The 20,343-nt window shown below is 49.3% G+C and overlaps 1 protein-coding gene across 4 annotated transcripts in view; it reads left to right on the forward strand.

Annotated features, from left to right (window-relative positions):
- The first annotated feature begins 2,323 nt into the window (after positions 1-2,323).
- ABHD2 (abhydrolase domain containing 2) overlaps positions 2,324-20,343 on the forward strand; it is a 108,228-nt gene continuing 90,208 nt past the window's right edge. Inside the window, exons 1-2 of one of the 4 annotated variants that reach the window (XM_029952053.1) lie at positions 2,324-2,456; positions 7,211-7,279. The gene's annotated coding sequence lies outside the window, so the exon portion shown is untranslated. The remainder of the gene's footprint in view (positions 2,457-7,210; positions 7,280-20,343) is intronic. The other 3 variants (XM_029952054.1, XM_029952052.1, XM_029952055.1) reach the window with 3 other exon arrangements.

Genomic DNA, 20,343 nt, shown 5'->3' on the forward strand with positions numbered 1-20,343 from the left:
TGTGTTTTAGAATTCCTGAACTGGATGACTGTCCCCTTCTGGAACTCTTGGCCAAACTTGTATTCCTGACAAGGGGGAAATAATCCATACAGTAGAGTCATCTACTTCCAACAGCTGCTTTCCATGGCTCTGAATCGAGCTGGAGAAGTCTTCCCAGATCTCAGGAGCCACGTTAATGTCCTACCGGGTCTAACAAAACATCTCGGTCTCCTTTAGCAAACACAGCAGGAGCTACCCTGCAGTGGGCCAGGCCAGTCTCCCCAGCAGCTGTGCAGACATGTGCATGGCCACCAGGCAGTCCTGTTTATTTTGTTGTTGTTGTTGTTGTTTTATTTACTTTTGAGAGAGAGAGAGAGAGAGACAGCATGAGCAGGGGAGGGTCAGAGAGAGAGAGAGAGGGAGACACAGAATCTGAAGACAGGCTCCCAGTTCTGAGCTGTCAGCACAGAGCCTTAAGCGGGGCTCGAACCCATGAACCGATAGAACATGACCTGAGCCGAAGTCGGACGCTCAACCACTCAACCGCTCAACCGCCTGAGCCACCCAGGCGCCCCCAAGCAGTCCTGTTTAAAGACATGAAAACTGTGGAGCAGAACTGTGTGTGCATGCATGTGCGTGTGTGTGTGTGTGTGTGTGTGTGTGTGTGTGTGTGCACGCAGGCACACACAACTGGCAGGAGATAGAAATCTCTTTTCTAGTAGCCCAAGGTATTTTAACAGGAGTCAGAACTATGGCAGTTCCTCACTAGAATTCCTTGCCTCTGAAGCCTGGCTTTTTTGTTTCCAAAATGTAAGAGAATACAGAGGAATAAATAAGTGAGGCGCAATATTTTTTAAGGTACTGTGGCATCTGAATGAAAAATACAGCAACAGCAAAGGATTCTTTCTCCTTGTTCGCCCTGGAGCTCTCTCAAAGGCAGACCCAAAGGGTCTGGGACTAAATTCAGGCCAGAGGCTATTTCTGTTCACACTCTTGGACTCCCATGCCTTGAGGATGGGGACTGGGCTTCAGGAGTCCCTAAAAGATTTTATGCCAGTGGTTTCTGTCCAGTGCTGATCAGCCTTCAAAGGGTTATTTGGTCACGCTCCATGGAACTTGAGCCGTTGGACACTTGGAAGGGTGAACAGGAGGGGGATGCTCCATTCTTCCTTGTCACAATCCCGAAATGTGCTGAAAAAAATTTACCATTGCTACGAATACCGCTTCCCGTCTCTCACTGAATGCTCTTCCAATCTCATCCTCTGCTCTCTCTCTTCCAGACCTACTGTGCCCTGGTAGGGTGCCCCTGTCCACCCCTTAAAAGGAGTTGCATTTCAAGTCAGTCAAATGTTCTATTCTTGGCAAAGCACATGCCATTGCAAAAGCAGTTTCAGGCTCATAGAATTTTAGAACTGGGCCTAGTTCCATGGACCCATGGAGGTGAGTGGGTGGAGAACCAGCTTTGATTAGATGCCTGCTGAGTGCCAGGCACTTCATATTTACCAGATTTATTTAATCTCCTAGGACATCAACTACCATTCTTAGTCCCAGTTGCGAAAGGAAGAAACCAGGGTGCGTGTTGAAAGGTTGAGTGACTTGCTCCAGGCCATGCAACCAGTACTAGTCAACTGCAGGCTCTAAAGGCTGCATTCTTCCAAGCTGCCACTGGGCTATTGTCATCTTAAAGGTTGAAAGGGCAGTGGGACAGCAACAGGTTCACACTGCCCAGCACGTCCCCATCACCCTAACCTAGCTGGAAGGGGCCAGAGGCTGATGCCTCCACATCCTTTCCTCTCCTTGTGGCTCGATGATTCACCAACGATGATTCACCAACCGCCCTCTTCTCCCGGTTATGACCGGGGTCATGGGCTGTGTCCTGGGCTACAGGTGAGTTAGTCGGTAGGCCTGGAGTCATCAGATTCTGAGGCTGAGCTAACCACCAGCGGGCCTGCCTCCGCTCAACTCACAAGACACCTGATCTTACCCGGCCCACCCCCAAAACAAACTCGCGGTCACAATTGCCTCCCTCTCTGCACCCCGCCCTCATCAACAGCGAACGCGACCCATCTTTTAGCCCACCTCCCTTTTCCCCCGCCCCCTCCGCGCTGGCCTTATCCAATAGCATCTCAGCCCACGGGCTAAAGACGTCAAAGGTAACCAACTGTAGAGGAGTTCTTTGCCGAGGGTCCCGCCTCCACCCTGAGAAGCAGCTCCGCTGACCAATCGACTTCCCGCCGGGTGCAAATGGCTCGTAGAGCAGCGGCTTGGCCGCCCAATGAGCGGGCGGGTTCCGAGTCAGGGGTGTGGCAGAAGCGGTCGTCAGGGGCGTGGCGACAGTTGCTTGGGCGGGGCCGGTAGCGGCGGGAGCTGCACTGGCCAGGGGTTCCGGCTGCATTTCCATGAGCGCCGCCGGCAGACGCGGAGCTGTGGGAACCGGGCTCGGGGCGAGCCGGGCCGCGGCAGTCAACCACGCGCAGGTAAAGCCACGGCCGAGCGAGCTCCGCTAAGCCGAGACCGCTCCCGCCATCCGTCGGGCCAGATCCCTGAGCCCCGACGTCCCTGTCGTGGCTCGGCCCCATCGCGCCGCTGCTTGCTCCTCGGATTCTCCGGGGCCTGTCACCTGGCACCGCGGGGGTCCCGAGGGCCGGCTCGCCCAGTGGCGGGGAGGGAGGCAGCCTGGACCGCGGCGCGTGGGATACGCCTTTCTGAAAGCCCTTTGTCCCTTCCTGCCCCGGGTACCGAGGTTGGGGCCATCCCTGACTGCGGCCTCCCTGTCGGCTCTGCCTCTAGTGGCCCTCACTCTTTGGAGCTCTGGGGTTCGGGGAGGGAGTCTGCTGACCCAGGCCTGGTGATGGAGGTCGGGGATCCGCACCTGGAAGGAGAGGGCCGAGGCGCCTGTTTACAGCCCCGGATATCCGAGGGGCCTCTGCGTTGCAGGGTTCCAGTGGTGCACCATGGATCGGTGGGTTCAAGTTGTAAAGAGGCAGCTTTTGACCCAGTTGGAGGCGCATTAACTGAGCTTGGACCCACGCCAGGCACTGTTCTAGGCGCTTCGTGGGCTTTCCCCACAGAGAGCTGTCCAGCAGCGCAGGCAGCTGCCTGTCCGGGGAGGCAGCCAGTGCCTCGACCTTGGAAGTGTCCAGGCAGAGGCCAGATGACGGCCACCTGTCAGGGATGCTTAGAAAGGACTCTCAAAGGAGGGCTGCATGACCCACCTGTAAGGCCCTCCTCCACTCACAGTTACACTCTGGGCCACCTTTACGGCTCAGCTTGAGAAGGATGTTTCTGGGGGTCTGTTAGTTTGGAAGTGGGTGTTGAATTCACCATAATGCATTTTGGGGTCCCAACTCTGAAGAATGGGTGTTGGCAAAGAGAATGGAGTATGCCAAGAGGCCGAGGGTGAATTTAGCCATTGTGAAACTCTGTCATTGGAGCTCCCTTGGAAACTCCATGTCTTAATCTCCCCAATTCCTCTCTTTTGGTTGCCCCACCTACAGTGTGTCCATTTCACCTGCATTCCAGTAACCAGATCCAAGGGTAGGTTCCAAGAACAGGCTCATGAGAGGAGCCTGGGATTGGTAGGTTTGGCACAGCTCATGTGGTCTGCGCCTAGAGCTTTTCAAGGGCCGTTCGTTACAACCGCATTAAGTCGAGTCCAAAAGAGAGGCCGTACAGTACCCCCCTTCCATTACTCTCTGTCGTTTACCTGAATGGAGAGGACGTAATAATCTTCTGAAGGTCAGGAGGCAGAGAAAGGACCTGAATACAACTTGCTGCCTGTTTTAGGATGAATTCATCTTTGAATGCCCTGGTCAGAAAGCAGACCAGGCCCCATGCTGTAGATTGTCAGCATGGACTTGGGGTCGCTTAGAGCTCCCGATCCCTCGGTTCGAGCTCACCTAATCCTGCTTTTCAATGCACAGGTGAGGAAACTAAGGCCCTCAGAGGTCACAGGGCTGACGGGCCACCGCGGAGCCATGGCTAAGGGGTGAGCTGCTCGCCCTGGATTTCACGCGTGCATGACTTGTATTTCTCGGGCCCGCTCCGCGTTTAAATTCCAGGGGAGTCCAGAGAGGTTAGCAGCCTGGTATGAGTGCCCGGATTGGAGTCCTAGTGCTACTTCTTACAATCTGTAACCTTGGGCAAATTAGTGAACCTCTCCGTGCCTCTGTTTGCTCACCTATAAAACAGGAATGATAGTGGTACTTAGATTAGAAGGTTGTTTTTGAGGTTTGCATGAGTTACTATATCTGAAGCATTTAGACCAATGCCTGGCACATAGTAACCACTGTCGATTTGCTAAATACGATGCTCAGTTGCCTTTTTCTACGTACTCCCCCATTTCTGCCATCCAGTATTTTCTATCAGCAGTTAATTTTTTTATCCTGTCTCCCCCCTCCCCCATTCATTAAACATATTCCAGATTTCATTGTCTGAGCAGAGACGTCTGTGGGGTTTTCTAAGTCACACTGCATTTATATAAAAATCTTTCTTTTATTGAATCATGTGATTCATTTCCTCTGTTAGTCCTCCCTTTGTAATTACACTGCCTTTAGACCTCAGATCTCTTTGATTCTCTTTACAAAAGCGGGGAAAGAAATCCTTCCAAGTCCCTGATAATACCAGTCTGGACGGCATTCTTGCACATATCTGTTCCCTCCGTGCAGCCCTCTGCCCATTCGTCAGCATGATGCAGCTTGATTATAAATGGATGAACATTTTTAGATGAAGATTTCATGAGCCGCTGTTTTAAGTGCTTTCTGGAAGTTCAAGGATCGTGTGTCAAATGCATTTAAGCAAGTTACTTAGTCATTCGAGCAGGGGGAGCACCCGCAGCGCGAGTCCTCCTCAGCAGGAGCACCAGCGTGTGACTGATTTCTGCTGGGAATGTGGCTTCTCCGTGGGCTTTCCCGTGTTTTCCCTGTTCTCTTCTTGAGCTTGAAATAAACGAGAAAGTGCAGTAGAACGACTTTTCCTCTCCTTTTGGTGGGAAAGTTCTCCTTCTTTCCCTTTCCTTTCACCCATATTTATTGCTTTCATGGTTCTGATAAATATCTTATCTCAGTGTGCCTGCCAAGTTCCCTTTTTTCATTTAAAAAAACAGGTGGGTTTTTTTTTTTTTTTACTTTTTATTTATTTTTGAGAGACAGAGTGTGAGCGGGAGAGGATCAGAGAGAGAGGGAGACACAGAATCCAAAGCAGGCTTCAGGCTCTGAGCTAGCTGTCAGCTAGCCTGACGGAGGGCTTAAACTCATGGACCTCAAGTCGGACGCTTAGCCAATGGAGCCACCCAGGCGCCCCATCCCCCCCTTTTTTTACGTTTATTTATTTCTTTTGAGAGAGAGAGAGAGAGACCGAGGGCAAGCGGGGCAGGGGGAGAGGATGGAAAGCAGGCTCCTCATGGTTGGCACAGAGCCCGATACAGGGCTCAATCTCATGAACCCGTGAGACCCTGATCTGAGCTGAAACCAAGAGACAGACACGTAACCAAAACCGACTGAACTGCCCAGGCACCATAGCCGGTTCCTTTCTACTTGGAAGATAACCAGTCACCTTTATGTCTGGCAGGAGTCCTGTCACCTTTGGTTTTGCTTTCTGTTTTTATGAGTTTTCTAGAATGAACCAAAGATTAGCATATTCATTGATGGACACCTTTTTAAGAATTGATTTTGAGTTTGGGTTTTTGTTTTGGATAATCTAGAGCTCAGCCAGCTGAGAATAATTGTTTTCATTTATTTGTGTGTTAATATGTGGCCCCTTTCCCTCTACCTTGCTTTCCTTTTTTAATGTGTTTTATTTATGTTTGAGAGACAGAGAGAGACAGCGAGGGCAGGGGAGGGTCAGAGAGAGAGGGAGACACAGAATCTGAAGCAGGCTCCAGGCTCTGAGCTGTCAGCACAGAGCCTGACGTGGGGTTCGAACCCGCGAACCGTGAGATCATGAAGTGAGCCGAAGCCAGACGCTTAACTGACTGAACCCCCAGGCGCCCCTCTCCTTTGCTTTCTTTTCCGTAACATCTTGGTGAAAGGCTTCTCATTCACAGTGATTCCTTAATTCTTCCATTTACACCTTCCTCATGGCAATCTCTGAAGGAGCCCGCAAATAAGATAGTGGTTCCCGTCCGCCCAGAACATGAGGTCATTACTTTGGTCCTGGGGAAGACAGAGGTGGAGTCTGGCTTAGCTTTTGCCCCAAACCTGACTCTTTATTAAAAACCCTAGCAGAGAGACTTCCAGAATAATAGAATTTCATGTGGCAGGATTTCTGCTGTGATCTACTGCTAACATTATTCTGGTTTTTATTACCATGTGGGTTTTAAGTACTCCTTGACCAATTTGAGAGTGTAGATGACCAGGGCATGCGGTGTTTAAGCCTTCCCGTCCCATTTTGGGCTAAACTGTCCCCAGGAACAGAGCGCTGCAAGTTCGGGCTACCCCTTGATGTGGTCTGGCATGAGAATTTAGAGCAGCTTTTCACATCCCAACCTCTTTGGCCATGCATGGACATTTTGAACCCCCAGGCTGCTATTTTTGTGTCGATACTGTGTGCTTGCCGATATTATCTCCCTGCAGGATCATTTTCCATATCTGCATATTTATTTTTCATATCTGCATATTGGTTCCAGGGCATCATGGTTTTTTTTGCCGTATATTTTTTATTGAGAAACAGACAGAGCATGAGCACGGAAGGGGCAGAGAAAGAGAAAGGGAGACACAGAATCCAAAGCAAGCTCCAGGCTCTGAGCTATCAGCACAGAGCGCAACGCGGGGCTTGAACTCACAAACTGCGAGATCATGACCTGAGCCAAAATCGGACGCCCGACTGACTGAGCCACCCAGGTGCCCAAGTGTGTCATGTTTTTTGGATTAAATGATTTCTTTTTAAGAAATGGCTGGTGTGGACAGATGATCGGACCTATCGTTATGTGTGAAGCTTGTGCATGGGACCCCGCTGGCTGCAAGGCGTGTTACACAAGGGCCCCCCAATTTCCAATCTTTTGTTGCAGTCAGTAGCAGACAGGCAAAGAGTCCGCTAGAGAACCGGAACGTTGATACCCTCGGGTTTGCCTTGTTTCTAATTTTCTCTTTTTGTCTTTATTTTTTATTTTTTAGCTAAAATCCATTCCGAATTTTATTACTAATTGTCATCTGTTGAACACGAAATATAGTTTCAGACCCAATAGTCAGAGTTCCAATAGTTCTTAAATAGCCTAAATCTTTTTGTCTTTAAGTAGGGGCTCATTATGTTCGACAAAGGAGCATCTGGCGTGGGCCAGGAGAACAGCTGTCCGGTTGAACAGGTGGGTTCGGTTTGCTGCATAAAGACGGTTTTGTTTTTATTTTACGTTGAAAACGTTTTTTAACGTTTTAAATTCAAAGTTGAAAAATCGGTAAGGCATGATGAAAGAAAACATTTTGAAGGGCACCAAAGATGAGATGAGACCGGAGACACATCTTTGTCCAGCCCGGAGTCCTGCTGCCTAATGTTTTCAACCCGCGTCCCTGATTTCTTCATCCCCTAGAGGTCCCCTCCAGGCGCGTCCGGGATATTTTATACATCTAGCAGCAAATTCCTCATGAAAGCCTCCTTCCCTTTTGCGCAAATGGTAGCATACTATACGTGCTATTTGCAACCTTGCTTTTTTTTGTTGTTTCATATTTCTTAGCGGTATGGAAAGAGAAACATTTTTTTAATGTTTATTTATTTTGAGAGAGAGAGAGAGAGAGACGGAGAGCGAGAATCCTAAGCAGGTTCCATGTTCAGCACAGAGCCCAACGCGGGGCTTGAACTCACGACTGACTGAGATCACAACCTACGCAAAAATCAAGAGTCGGTCGCTTAGCTTAAGCAACTGAGCCATGCAGGCACCCCTCAGGGGCATTCTTTAATGAAGCTGGTCTATGTTATCTGTTTTCTGTTTCTGAGGATGCTAAGAACCAATCTGATTTAGGCAGCAGCTTTGCGTGGAGGTCCTAAGGCAATTTGTGGATATTTGGGGGCAAATCTGTTTCTTCTCTACATGTTGTAGCGCTAAGCCTGAGTGGAGGGCTTCTCCTGAAGGTCATCCTGTGAAGGGAGCGTGGGAGCTTTGGAGAATGAGGACAGTGACCCTTGAGCCCTTCACCTTTGCCCTCAGGGCACTTTGTGCTGGAAAGGCCAGGGAGAAAGTGTGCTGTGTTTCCTCTGGTCTCCAGAGAAGGCCCCTAGACCTTCCTGATACACATTTCAGCACCTCTGTCACGGCTACCCACGTCTCCTGCACCGTGACCCTGGCTCTGTCTGTCCCTGCCGCCGAGCATCAGGAAGGAACTGTGCACCCCACTCCCGGACTTCCTGTCTGCGCAGCTTTGCTAAGTGCCCCGCCCCTTTTCTCTCACCCCAGAAAAACCAGCTCTCCCACCTGTGCCCCCGTCAGGCCTCTTTCCTAAACCAACGTTCGGGAATATAATTTCTGTTGTTCTCCTTAGGAACATTTCCCAAATTCACTCCATCACGTTGCCATTTCCAAGGTCTGAACCTGACACGGCCTGGCCAAGCTTTCTCTGGCGGTGACTCCAAGGAGAGAGTTTCGGGGATTCCTCATATTTGAATTGTCTGTGTCTGTACTTATGTTCTATAGAACTGCACTGTATTAAACATGGGCTTCTGGCCATCTGTGGCCCCCAGATCTTGCCTGTTCTGCTTCCCTCTTCAAATGTGCCTTAATCTTCATCTTGCTTTTATACACCTTCAAATCTAATATCAAACTTATTTATTTATTTATTTATTTTTGAGAGAGAGAGAGAGAGAGAGAGAGAGAGAGAGAGAGAGCGAGAGAGACAGAGTGCAAGCAAGGGAGGGCAGAAAGAGAGGGAGACACAGAATCAGAAACAGAATCCAGGCTCTGAGCTGTCAGCACAGAACCCGATGCAGGGCTCAAACTCAAGAACCGAGAGACCATGACCTGAGCTGAAGTCGGACGCTTAACCAACTGAGCCACCAGGCGCCCCGCTCTGAGTCTAATTTAGAGTCACCTTGAAATTGAATTGAATCCTCAAGATCTTAGTCAGCCGGTCTAACCTGGAGTCATTACGTCCGGGTCTTTGCTCGGTGCTGGGAGTCACGTCACCCAGCAGTCATGCCGCAGATGCATGTTATATGATATGGAGGGGGGGGTGGCTTTATCACTTTGCTTTCTCCAGCCTCCTTGGGGTAACAGAGAGAGAAACTTCAAAAGCTGCCCTATTTGTGCACACTCACTCCCGAATGTGTTTATGCACCGTTCACGTCATCATGTCAGCGTAAACGGAACAAATCAGGAAGTCCAACATAGCCTTGCCACATGTTAATCTTTTCAGATAAGAAACTAAAAAGGGCCTGTCATCTCCTGTGCTGCCATCCTTTAATTTATCTACTTGTTTGTTTATCTATTTTTAAGTAAGCTCTACACCCAACGTGGGGTTTGAACTCACAACCCCGAGATCAAGGGTCGCACGCTCAGCGGCACCCCTGTTGTTGCCATCTTTTAAGAAAAGATATTTTAATACCAAATTTGCAGGAAGATCAGCGTCCTAGGACAAAGAGCAGCCTTCTAAACAGAACAGATTTAGATCGCCAAAAAGCTTGAGCTGGTGGAAATGGAATCATGGTTTTGGGGGAGAGCCTGAAGAAGAAGCTGCTGGTCAAGGAGGGCTCCCCCTTTTCCGGGTTCCTTAAACAGTGCTGGGAAACCAGGCCAGCTGGCCCCCCGCCCCCCACCATGGCAGCGTTGGGTGTGGGTTTGTACCCGGTGTTTTCAGGCGGTGTGGACCACACGATGTTGATAATGCAGTTGTAGACCGCAGAGGAGCTGATGCGCGAAGTTGTTCCTGGCTTCTGTGAGGTCTGGATTTCTTCGTGTCTAAAGTGCCATGTTGTGGTTCTTTTTTTTTTTTTAAGTTTCTTTTTTTTTCTAGCATTTATTCATTTTTGAGAGAGAGAGCATGAGCAGGGGAGGGGCAGACAGAGAGGGAGACACAGAATCCAAACCAGGCTCCAGGCCCTGAGCTGTCAGCACAGAGCCCAACAGGGGCTCGACCTCATGAACCATGAGATCATGACCTGTGCCGAAGTCTGACATGCAACCAATGGAGACACCCAGGCACCCCTAAAGTTTATTTGTTTTGAGAGAGAGAGAGGGAGCAGGGGAGGCACAGAGAGAGAAGAAGAGAGAGAGAGACAGAGAATCCCAAGTAGGCTCTGCACTGACAGTGCTGGGCTCGATACAGGGCTAGAACCGTGAGATCATGACCTGAGTCGAAATCAGGATTTGGATGCTGAACTGACTGAGCCACCTGGGGCCCCCTCCCATGTTGTCATTCTTAAGGACCAGGAGGCGGAGAGGCTGGGACAGGACTTCGGCCACTCACTGGAATGGAGACCCTTCGGTGTGTTTATACATCAGCCTCCTGAAGCATATGTGTAAATTTCTTAAATTCTTGATTTCGTACGTCAGGCAGTGGCTCACATTGTTTCTGAGATAGTGACTTCCTATCTGAGCCCCATGGTACTCTGCTACACCAGGAGCACTGTCACATTCCATCCCAAATCAAAGGACAAGGATATTTTCTAGAAGTTCCTTGCATTCTCCTTAAATTAAGAACATTCAGACTTTTTAGCTTCATGTTAACAATAATTGGAAATATTTATTTATTTTAATTTTCTATGTTTTTTTATTTATTTTTGAGCGAGAGAGTGCAATCAGGGGAGGGTCAGAGGAGAAGGAAACGCAGAATCTGAAGACAGGCTCCAGGTTCTGAGCTGTCAGCACAGAGCCCGACACGGGAGCTCGAACCCACAAACTGCGAGATCATGATCTGAGCCGAAGTCAGACACTTAACCAACTGAGTCTCCCAGGAGCCCCAATAAGTAGAAATATTTAAAAGCCTGTCCTGGACCATTGGGATAACCTCATTATATCAGAGTCCGGCCACATGGCCTTAGTGCCTCCATCTGTGTGTGTGTGAATCTCTTGGGAGTTGGAGCCAGGGACACCGTTCCGGAGAGAAGTACGGGAGGACTCAGCGCGGGGAAGATGGGCTTGTGTCGGGGGAAGCCAAGGGACAGCGCAGAGCACTGTGCAGGGGAAGGCAGCAGCCACGGCGCCTGCAGAGAAAAGGGGCCGCAAGGATGTGGCTGTCGCGTTCTGCCTGGTAACACACAGGACCCGTCTGGGAGCAGGCTGGGACACGGTCATGTCGTCCCGGGGATTTCAGGCCTGAAAGATGGCAGCAGCCTCACTGACGCTAATGTAGTTAATCGACTTTCACTGTTTGAGTAATACTACTTGTATTTATTTGTGCATCTGTCTCGGTCACCATCATTGTAAAAGTGCTAAAAGACGTTTATGCCACATTTTTTGTTTGGACATTTGAAGAAATAGTATGATAAATAATCACTGAAAAAAGTAGCTCAATTTAAATTTAAGGATTGATTAAAAAGTCCATAGAGGATCTGGCAGGACTGTATTTTTTCCCCTCGGAGGGGCCCATCTAGCACCTGGGTTTGGAAAACCCCCGTGTAGGGACCCTAAGCTCCGTGAGCCGGACAGAGGTTTCCCGTCATGTTTGTGCCACGCATGGCTCCCTTCCAGGTGCTGAACAAGTGCTGAACACTTTAGAAATATTAATGGGCTCCATTGGTTGAGCGTCCCACTTCGGCCCAGGTCAAGATCTCAAGGTTCATGGGTTCGAGCCCCACATCACACTCTGTGCTGACAGTGCAGAGCCTGGAGCCTGCTTCGGATTCTGTGTCTCCCTCTCTCTCCGCCCGTCCTCCACTCACACTCTATCTCTCTCTCTCAAAAAAAAAATACATGAACATAAAAAAATTAGAAATATGATTTGAACTGACATGAAGCGTTAGTTTGCATCCTTGGCGTCCTTGCCTTAGTAAGAGCCTGCGTGCATGTGTGCGCGGCCGGCACTGCGTGTCTACACTGATGGAGCAGGGAGCCCCCTGGAAGTAGTTTCTCTGGTTCTTTTTGCTTGTTTAATTTTGGAGTCGGGTTTGGAGGCCTTTCTCCATTGAGGGTCGCACGGTCTGCACACCGGTCGGAGTGGCCTACGGCTCGTTTGCCATACCCAGCCGTTATGTGCCGTCATTGTCCCGAGGACCAAGGAGTCTTGACTTTCACGGAAGTACTTGAACCTCGGTACTGTGGAGACTATGTGTCATGTAGCTAAATAATCATTTATTCATTTCTTGGCTTTTATTATGGGAATTTTAAAGATAGATGGAAGTAGAAAGAATTATATGGCAAACCCTCACGGACCCGTCACCGGCTTCCACAGTGAGCAGCTCCGGACTCTGTTCTAGCCGCCCCCCCGCCCGTGCTCATTTGGAAGTAGATCTCAAACCTCGTGTCATTATATCTGTAAACATTTCCATGGTATTTCTTAAAAATAAGGGTCCTCCGGGGCGTCTGGGTGGCTCAGTCGGTTCAGCGTCCGACTTCGGCTCAGGTTGGGACCTCGTGGTTCGCAAGTTGGAGCCCCGCATTGGGGTCTCTGCTGTCCGCTCGGAGCCCCCTTCAGATCCTCTCTTCGGACCCGTCCCCTAACCTGTGCGTGAGCCCACACACACTCTCTCTCTAAAAATAAAAATAAGGGTCCCTTTATTAAACCTGACTGTAATACTATTATTATACTTTAAAAAGTAAACAATGACTTTTAATATCATATTTAGTCATGACTCAAATTTCTGATTGTTTTAAAATGTCAGAAATGCTTTTACTTCTCCCTTTTTTATTTTTTGTTAATGTTTATTTATTTTTGAGAGAGAGAGAGACAGACAGACAGAGCTCAAGCAGGGGAGGGGCAGAGAGAGGGAGACACAGAATCTGAAGCAGACTCCAGGCTCTGAGCTGTCAGCACAGAGCCCAATGAGGCATGATCTCATCATGACCTGAGCTGAAGTCAGATGCTTAACTGAATGACCCACCCAGGCGCCCCCCCTTCTCCTTTTTTTTTTTTAAATTTATTTATTTTGAGAGAGACACAGAGAGTGCAAGCAGGGTTGGGACAGAAAGAAAGGGAGAGTCTCAAGCGGGCAGCACAGAGCCGGATGTGAGGCTCGAACTCAGGAAACTGAGATCATGACCCGAGCCAAAATCAAGAGTCGGACGCTTAACCGGCTGAGCCACCCAGGTGTCCCAGAAGTGTTTTTCTTTTTAAGTTTAATTTTTTTGAATCAAGATTCAGATGCAGAGGTTTTATTTGCTTTTGAACAGATAATACATTTATATGGTAGAACATTCAAAAGGAATGAGAAACGGTAAACGGTAAAAGACCTTCCTTCCCAGAAGCCATGAACGTTGCTAGTGTCGTGTGTATTTTTTTCCGAGAGACTTGATGCCTAGCCCAGCAGGTGTGCCTGTCTACCCCTGTCCTAGACCTTTCTTTTGGACACAACTGGCAGCGTGTTGTGCTTGTGGTCGTCTTCCTTGCTTGGTTCAGTTAACGTGGAGTGATGCATTTTAGCGGATTTCCACATGCTCTGCTTGGCATCCTGTTAACTCTCTCAGGTATCCAATTATGATGTTATTCCCTCTAAAAACAGAGGGAAACTCCGTACGCCTAGGAGTATGTGATTGTACTGGCGTTTTTTGTTTGTTCTGGACCTTGACTGAGCTCTCTCTCTGCTGGGCCGCTGCCGTCCTGCCCTTGCGTGGGGGCCGGACCCTCTGCCCCAGCATCAGCCCATGCTTGGCCCTGAGGTCACTTTTCCATAAATGCCCCCTCCGCCTCCAGCACCTCACAGTGAGCTCCCTGTGTGGCCCTGATTGTGTGCCCACCATGGGCTTTCAGCTTCTCAGCTTCCACATACCTTGGCCGCGATGCCCTTTTCTATTCTGATCATGTGACTACAGTGCTCACCCTCTCTTGTCGGGGACACTGAAAAATGTGCCGTTCTAAAGAGTAAGACGGTGGTAAATGCCAAGTAGCGTACAGCCAAGGATACTTTGCCCAGTTGGGAAGACATAACCCCTTTCCCTTGGTCTACCATTAGTATCATCCGTCTATGTATTGACTCTACATAGAAAGCGGGATGTTGCAGCGAAATTGCCAGAGAAACCTTGACTTTGCCATCAAAGAGCTTCTAAGAGGAACGCAGGTGTTTTTAAGGCTCTCTTTGGATGGAAGCGGCTCAGAAAGACCTGTCAATGGGGCTAAGGTAGTCGGGAGCTATCCAGCTCTACAAAGAGCCTTTGAGACGTGTAGGTGACTCACCTCTTTGTATTCCTAGAGCCTGACCCACAGCCTGGCACTGGGAGGGTCCCTGGGCCTCAATTTCCTCTCTTGCATTAATAATAACTCACAGAACTATTTTGAATACCAAATCAAATGAGGGAATGTCTGAGGACACACTTTGTAAACAGTACATTATGTAATTGGTCTCCACTGTCAATGTCAACGCATTTCATGACTTGCTTGAGGAATAACTGATGTATGTAAATCACAAGCATTTGATAAGCTGTAGAGTTACACAAATAGGAATTTTTATTATCCTCTGGTTCTCCTCCTGCATTTTCAAGATAGAGTGACTTGTTAATAGCCAGAGAACACCCCCAGGAGCCCGGGGTGAGAGTCTTCAGACCCTGACCTGTGGTTTGCAAACTGAATATTTTCTCTGGGTGGCTGACGGAAAGCTCATGGGCTGGGCTGGGACCACAGGTGTGTCCGTGTATGAAACACTCGTCACCTGGAGAAGATGGTGAGATTGGATTGGTGGCAGTGGCTCCCAGGCAAGTCTGGGAGCTGGACTAACCAGGCTGGCAGACCCGGACATTTGGCTCTGGACTGGGGTTCTCCAGCCTTGTTGCAGAGAGCAAGCGCCTCCTCTGCCTCCTCTGGTGAGGACCCCACGGCCAAGTTCACACTGTATTTGAGTTTTTAATTATCTAATGGAATAGCCAGACACTCTTATTATGTCCCGTTTAATGGGTAAAGAAACCAAGGTGCAGAGAGGTTAAGACGCTTGCCCCAAGTCACAGTCAGTAATGGTACAGTTGCCTTTCAGGCCAGGTCTATCTGTCCCCAAAGCCCGTGCATTTCCCCACCCTGTTGTGAGTGGCCTCACCACCCCGCCGTCAGTGCACACCTACAGGAAGCATCTGGATGAAGTAGAAATCTTTGTAACCACAGTTGTTCTGACCTATTTACACAAGCTTGTGTCAGATACCATAGATGTTTCAGGAGGGTTTTTTCCATTTTCCTTAGATGTCATAATTCCACCATATTTCAATCTGGGTTCATTTAGGATTTATCGTTTTCTTTTTAAAATTTTTTTTACTGTTTTTATTTATTTTTGAGAGAGAGAGAGAGAGAGAGACAGCGTGAGCAGGGGAGGGTCAGAGAGAGAGGGAGGCACAGAATCTGAAGACAGGCTTCAGGCTCTGAGCTGTCAGCACAGAGCCCAACACGGGGCTCAAACCCACGAACCGTGAGATCATGACCTGAGTCGAAGCCAGACCCTTAACTGCCCCAGGATTCATTGTTTTCAAATTTATATTTGCTGCATTATGCCATAAGTTCACATCAGTTGCAAAATACCAGAGATGATTGTGTCGCAGATGCTTTGGAGTACGTTAGCAGAAATTGTGAATCTTCCTTGGAATTTCATGATTCTTCTGAATCCCAACAATCAATAGGTAGCTTTCTGTCTGCCTTCTCTTTGGGTCCTTTGCTTCCTTCTGCATCCTAAAGCAGCCTGTTCGCCTTTGAGTTCTTTTTATGTGTAAGCAGTTTCTGAACTAGATTGACTTACAGCTCCTTGAACTTACTAAGACATGCTTTCGACAGACGGGGGAAAAGGTAAAGGAAATACGGCATCAGACAGTAGCCTCTCTGAGTGATGGAAGGTGGAAAGCTTTCATTGGGATGGATAATTATTTGCCTGAGCTCTGAGATGTTCTTTAAAATATCCAAAAACAGCTGCCAGCCTGGGACACGCTGAGCTTTTTCTCTTGCTCCGGGGTAGTATGGCCATTATTCACGAACACGTACCTCTTAGCCTAATGTCATAATAATCTCCTTGGAAGAAAATTCCACTCAAGGGATCAGGATGGTGATGTGTTAGGCCTTCCCACAGACTCGGTCAGTAAATACGTAGCGAATGCCCCCATGGCATTCTCCACACCATGAAATTTATTTATTTATTTATTTATTACTTATTTTTGAGAGACAGCACAAGCAGGGAGGGTTGGAGAGAGAAGGAGACACAGAAGCCTAAGATAGGCGCCAGGCTCTGAGCTAGCTGTCAGCACAGAGCCCTACATGGGGCTCGAACCCACGAACTGTGAGATCATGACCTGAGCCAAAGTGGACGCTTCACTGACTGAGCCACCCAGCCTCCCCAACACCATGAAATTTAAACTTGTGTAGAATTTGCACAAGGATTGACTTAGAAGGGCGTAGCATCCCCAACAGAGAGACAAAAGGAATATGAATCATTACTTTTTGGGAGAGATGAGGCTTACAGATTTTCTCATGATGAAAGGGTGTTCACAAAGTGCAGAGGTGGGAGATGGTATGATTTTTAGGGCTGTAAGGGGATGGATCCCTGAATGAAGATCCCTGTATAGTTCAGCAGGTTGTACAAAGCTAGTTGGGTGGCAGCATAGTATGTGAAGTATATTTTAAAAAACCCAAGGGCCATCGAGGGCTCGCAATGATGTTCAGATGGTGAATGATGGTGCTTGGCCAGCGTCCCATGGATCATTACATAGAGCCAAATAAATGCTTCTCACACCTCCTGCCTCGTGCACTCAGACCCTCTGTCTATCTGCATAGCACGCACGGCCAAGGCCATATATATGGGGCGCCATCTTCTCATAAGTAAAGCTCTGAGGCTTCATTCCGTGATGACTTACTCCCTCTGCTCCCAGACCCGTACCTCTTGCCCTGTCTGCCTGTCTCCTGACCGTCCAACATTCTTGGGCCATTGCTCAGCCTGGGATCCAACCTGATGTCTGTACCCACCCCTGCTTCTCACCTTCTGTCCCATCTTCCCGTGGGCCCCTAGCCATGAGTCCACTTCCTTCTTCCTTCTGCGTCCTTTGTTTGAATTCCTCCCATATCTGTAGTGGGTGCTTTAGGATCTCATTTAAATATGCAGGGATTTGCACTGTTTTCCAAGTATTTCATGGATGCCGTGTATTATATATACTTCTTCCATAGTCCTCACAGAGCTTACAATGATGCTGATGCCTTTGGTCCCCATGGAGAGCAGGGTGAAATGTCAGAAGTGGGGTGTGAATTTGCATAACATCCCCCCCCCCCCCGCCCCGTGGGGGGGGGGATGGTTCTCTCCTCTCACTTACCAACCACTGCTTTACCCTTGAGGCTGCTCCCAACTTGTACTGGTAAATCCATTTTTGAGAAACGGGATCACTCTCTTTCCCAGTTATGGAGAAGCAATTCCCTCATTTCTGATGAAAAAAATCTTACTTGACGGCTGGTTCCTGGTCTCTCAGGAGACACATGCACAGAGGGGAAGTTTGGGAGAGGGGGGACCTCTGTAAAGTGAGGCAGGGGCTGAGATGCACCTGCCTTATGGCGCCTGGTATCTTACGGCGTTGGGCAGAGGCAGACCGAGGTGGACTCAGAGCGGATGCATGGCTGAAATCGGTAAGGCTTAGACAATAACCCGAGCAGGAGGCTGTGGGTGATGAGGGCAGCAGTTGGGACTTGCCCTTGGGCTTTAAAGAAGGCGGAGAAAGCTTGCTTCCCGAGTGAGAGGCAAGCCCGGGTGAGGCTTGAAAAAACAGGGAGATGTTTGTGTCTGATGTCCAAGGAGACAGGAAGATTTGAGGCTGGGAACCTACTTCTGACCCTTGGCTTTGAAAAGGAATCTACTTAGCAAAGACCCCAAAAATGTCAACCCAGAGGGCCGCCCTTTCTCTCTCAGAGCTTTTGAATTTTTTTTTTTTTTTAGGTATTTCAGTGTCTTCTGTAGAGGGATCTGATAAAGCCAAGCTGAGGGACCAATTCCATGCTCTTCACGTATTAAAAGTCCCTAGCTATTGCTTTAAAACTAACATTTTCATAATCTTGAAATATTTAATAAGGCAGCTTTCCTCTAAAAAGCTTGAGGCATCTTACAAACCTTATCTTGAGTACATTTATGGGTATAAATTATAATTATAGAGCTTTTTAAAATCTGTATAATTGCAGTAACTACTTCCTCTTAATAACCTGTAATGTATATATCCTCCTCTCCCCCATTTTATAGAAGAAAAAGCAAACTTTCATAACACTTAGATGATTCTGGGTGCCTGGGTGGCTCTCAATCGGTTAAGCGTCCGACTTCAGCTCGAGTCATGATCTCGCAGTTCGAGGGTTCGAGCCCCGCATTGGACTTACGGCTGTCCGCACAGAGCCCGCTCCCTATCTTGGGTCCCGCCCCCCCTGCTTCCCCTCCCAGCTCAGGCTCTCTCACTTTCAAAGAAAATAAATAAAAACATTTTAAAAAATAAACTTAGATCATTCACCCAGAGCCACCTAAGGTCATTTGGCAGAACCCGAACTTGAACCCAGTCCTCCGATTCTAAAATCTGTGGTTGTTCCGTTATGCCACATGGGCTCCTAGGGTAAGCCTCACAGTCCTCAGAGAGGGCAAGTGATCCGCCCAGAGTTGCACAGCACAGCATATTCAGAGGAGAGAATAGCTCCAGATGGCACTGGAGGCAACGAGTATGGAAACACAAAGGGGACCCTTCCTCCTTGGACAGCTAGGATCCATCATGGCTTGGGTTGTGCCCTAGAAGCTGAGGACGGGGCTCTGTTGAGTGCCTGGAATCAGCAGGCTGGATGGCAGAGGCTGGGCCGGGCCTCCTCGGAGGCCCAGGGTGGGGGCTGGCGTGGTTGGGACCAGATGGGTGACTCTCCCCGTATCCTTCCCTTCGTGTTTACCCCCCAAGTGCCTGAGTGTGAATCAGTCCTTCCTATTTATCCGCATTTTGCTGGTGGAGTTTGTCTTCTGAGACTTGGGTGCTTGTCACAGCGGAATCCATGTGACCTTTAAGCCTGCTCGAAGCTGGCATGCGCTCCTGTTTCTACTCACAGCGTCTGAGGTACTTATAAAACAGAAATAAGTACAGCTGCCTTAAAGTGCCACACACATAGTGCACCCTTGCCCCCGCAGCCTTCTCCATCCTGGCGGGCAAAGAGCCCAGAGCCTTTCCTGCTTTCTCGGCCCGTGTTAAAGGGTCTGGTGGCCGAGGCCTGAGGGGAGCTCTTACCCTCACAGCTGACAGAACTCATCCTCAGAGAACCACAGAGCCAGGGGGGCTGAGAGCTGGCGAGCGAGGCCCGCGGGCTGTGTCTCTCCCCTGGGGGCGGTGGACAAGGGACTTGACCCGTCGGTCAGGTCTTCTCACCCATCGACTTCATTCGCCCATTCATTCATCCGTTTTTTATTTTTTTTATTTTTTTTTAATTTTTATTTTTGAGAGACAAGAGGCAGTGCAAGCAGGGGAGGGTCAGAGAGAGAGGGGAGATACCGAATCTGAAGACAGGCTCCAGGCTCTGAGCTAGCTGTCAGCACAGAGCCTGACGCAGGGCTCGAACCCACCAACTGTGAGATCATGACCTGAGCCGAAGTCGAACGCTTAACCACCCAGGCGCCCCCATTCATCCATTTTAAAGAGAAGAGAGAGTTCTTGTACATACACGAGCAGGGGAGGGGCAAGGGGAGAGAGAATCTCACGCATCTCTATGCTCCCTGCTCGGCATAGAGGCCGCACCGGGCTCCAGCCCACAACCCTGGGATCATGACCTGAGCTGAAGCCAAGAGGCGGACGGTGCACGACTGAGCCCCCCCAGCGCCCCTGACACCTCTACTTCCTGGTGCGTGCGTGGCGAAGGACAGGTGCCACCGTTGCAGCGGGCTGCAGTGTCCCTGCTCTCGCGGCCGTGGGGACCTCGGTGTAGTAGCCTCGTAGCTGTGCTCTGGCGCCGGCCCCTGTCCCCAGGTCCCTCCTGTCGGCAGTTTGCTCACAGACACTGAAGACCGGGCAGCCGCCCAGGATACGCCCGGGGAGTTTCTTTCGTGCGGTAAATCTGGAGATGCTCTTCTCCCCAGTTGTATCCTTTTTTTTAATGTTCATTTTTGAGAGAGAGTGTGTGAGCAGGGGATGGGCAGAGAGAGGGGGACAGAGGATCCAAAGCAGGCTCAGCAGAGAGCCTGACATGGAGCTCGAACTCACGAACTGTGAGATCATGACCTGAGCCCCCCAGGCACCCCTCCAATTGTACCCTTCTCTTAAAAATCCCAGGAAGCCGGGCATTGGAGTTTCTCGGGTTCTGGTAAAGTGAGGTTTTGCTTTTGCTATTACAGAATGTA

The sequence above is a fragment of the Suricata suricatta genome, chromosome 9 (assembly GCF_006229205.1).
Source record: "Suricata suricatta isolate VVHF042 chromosome 9, meerkat_22Aug2017_6uvM2_HiC, whole genome shotgun sequence".
Classification (NCBI taxonomy): Eukaryota; Metazoa; Chordata; class Mammalia; order Carnivora; family Herpestidae; genus Suricata; species Suricata suricatta.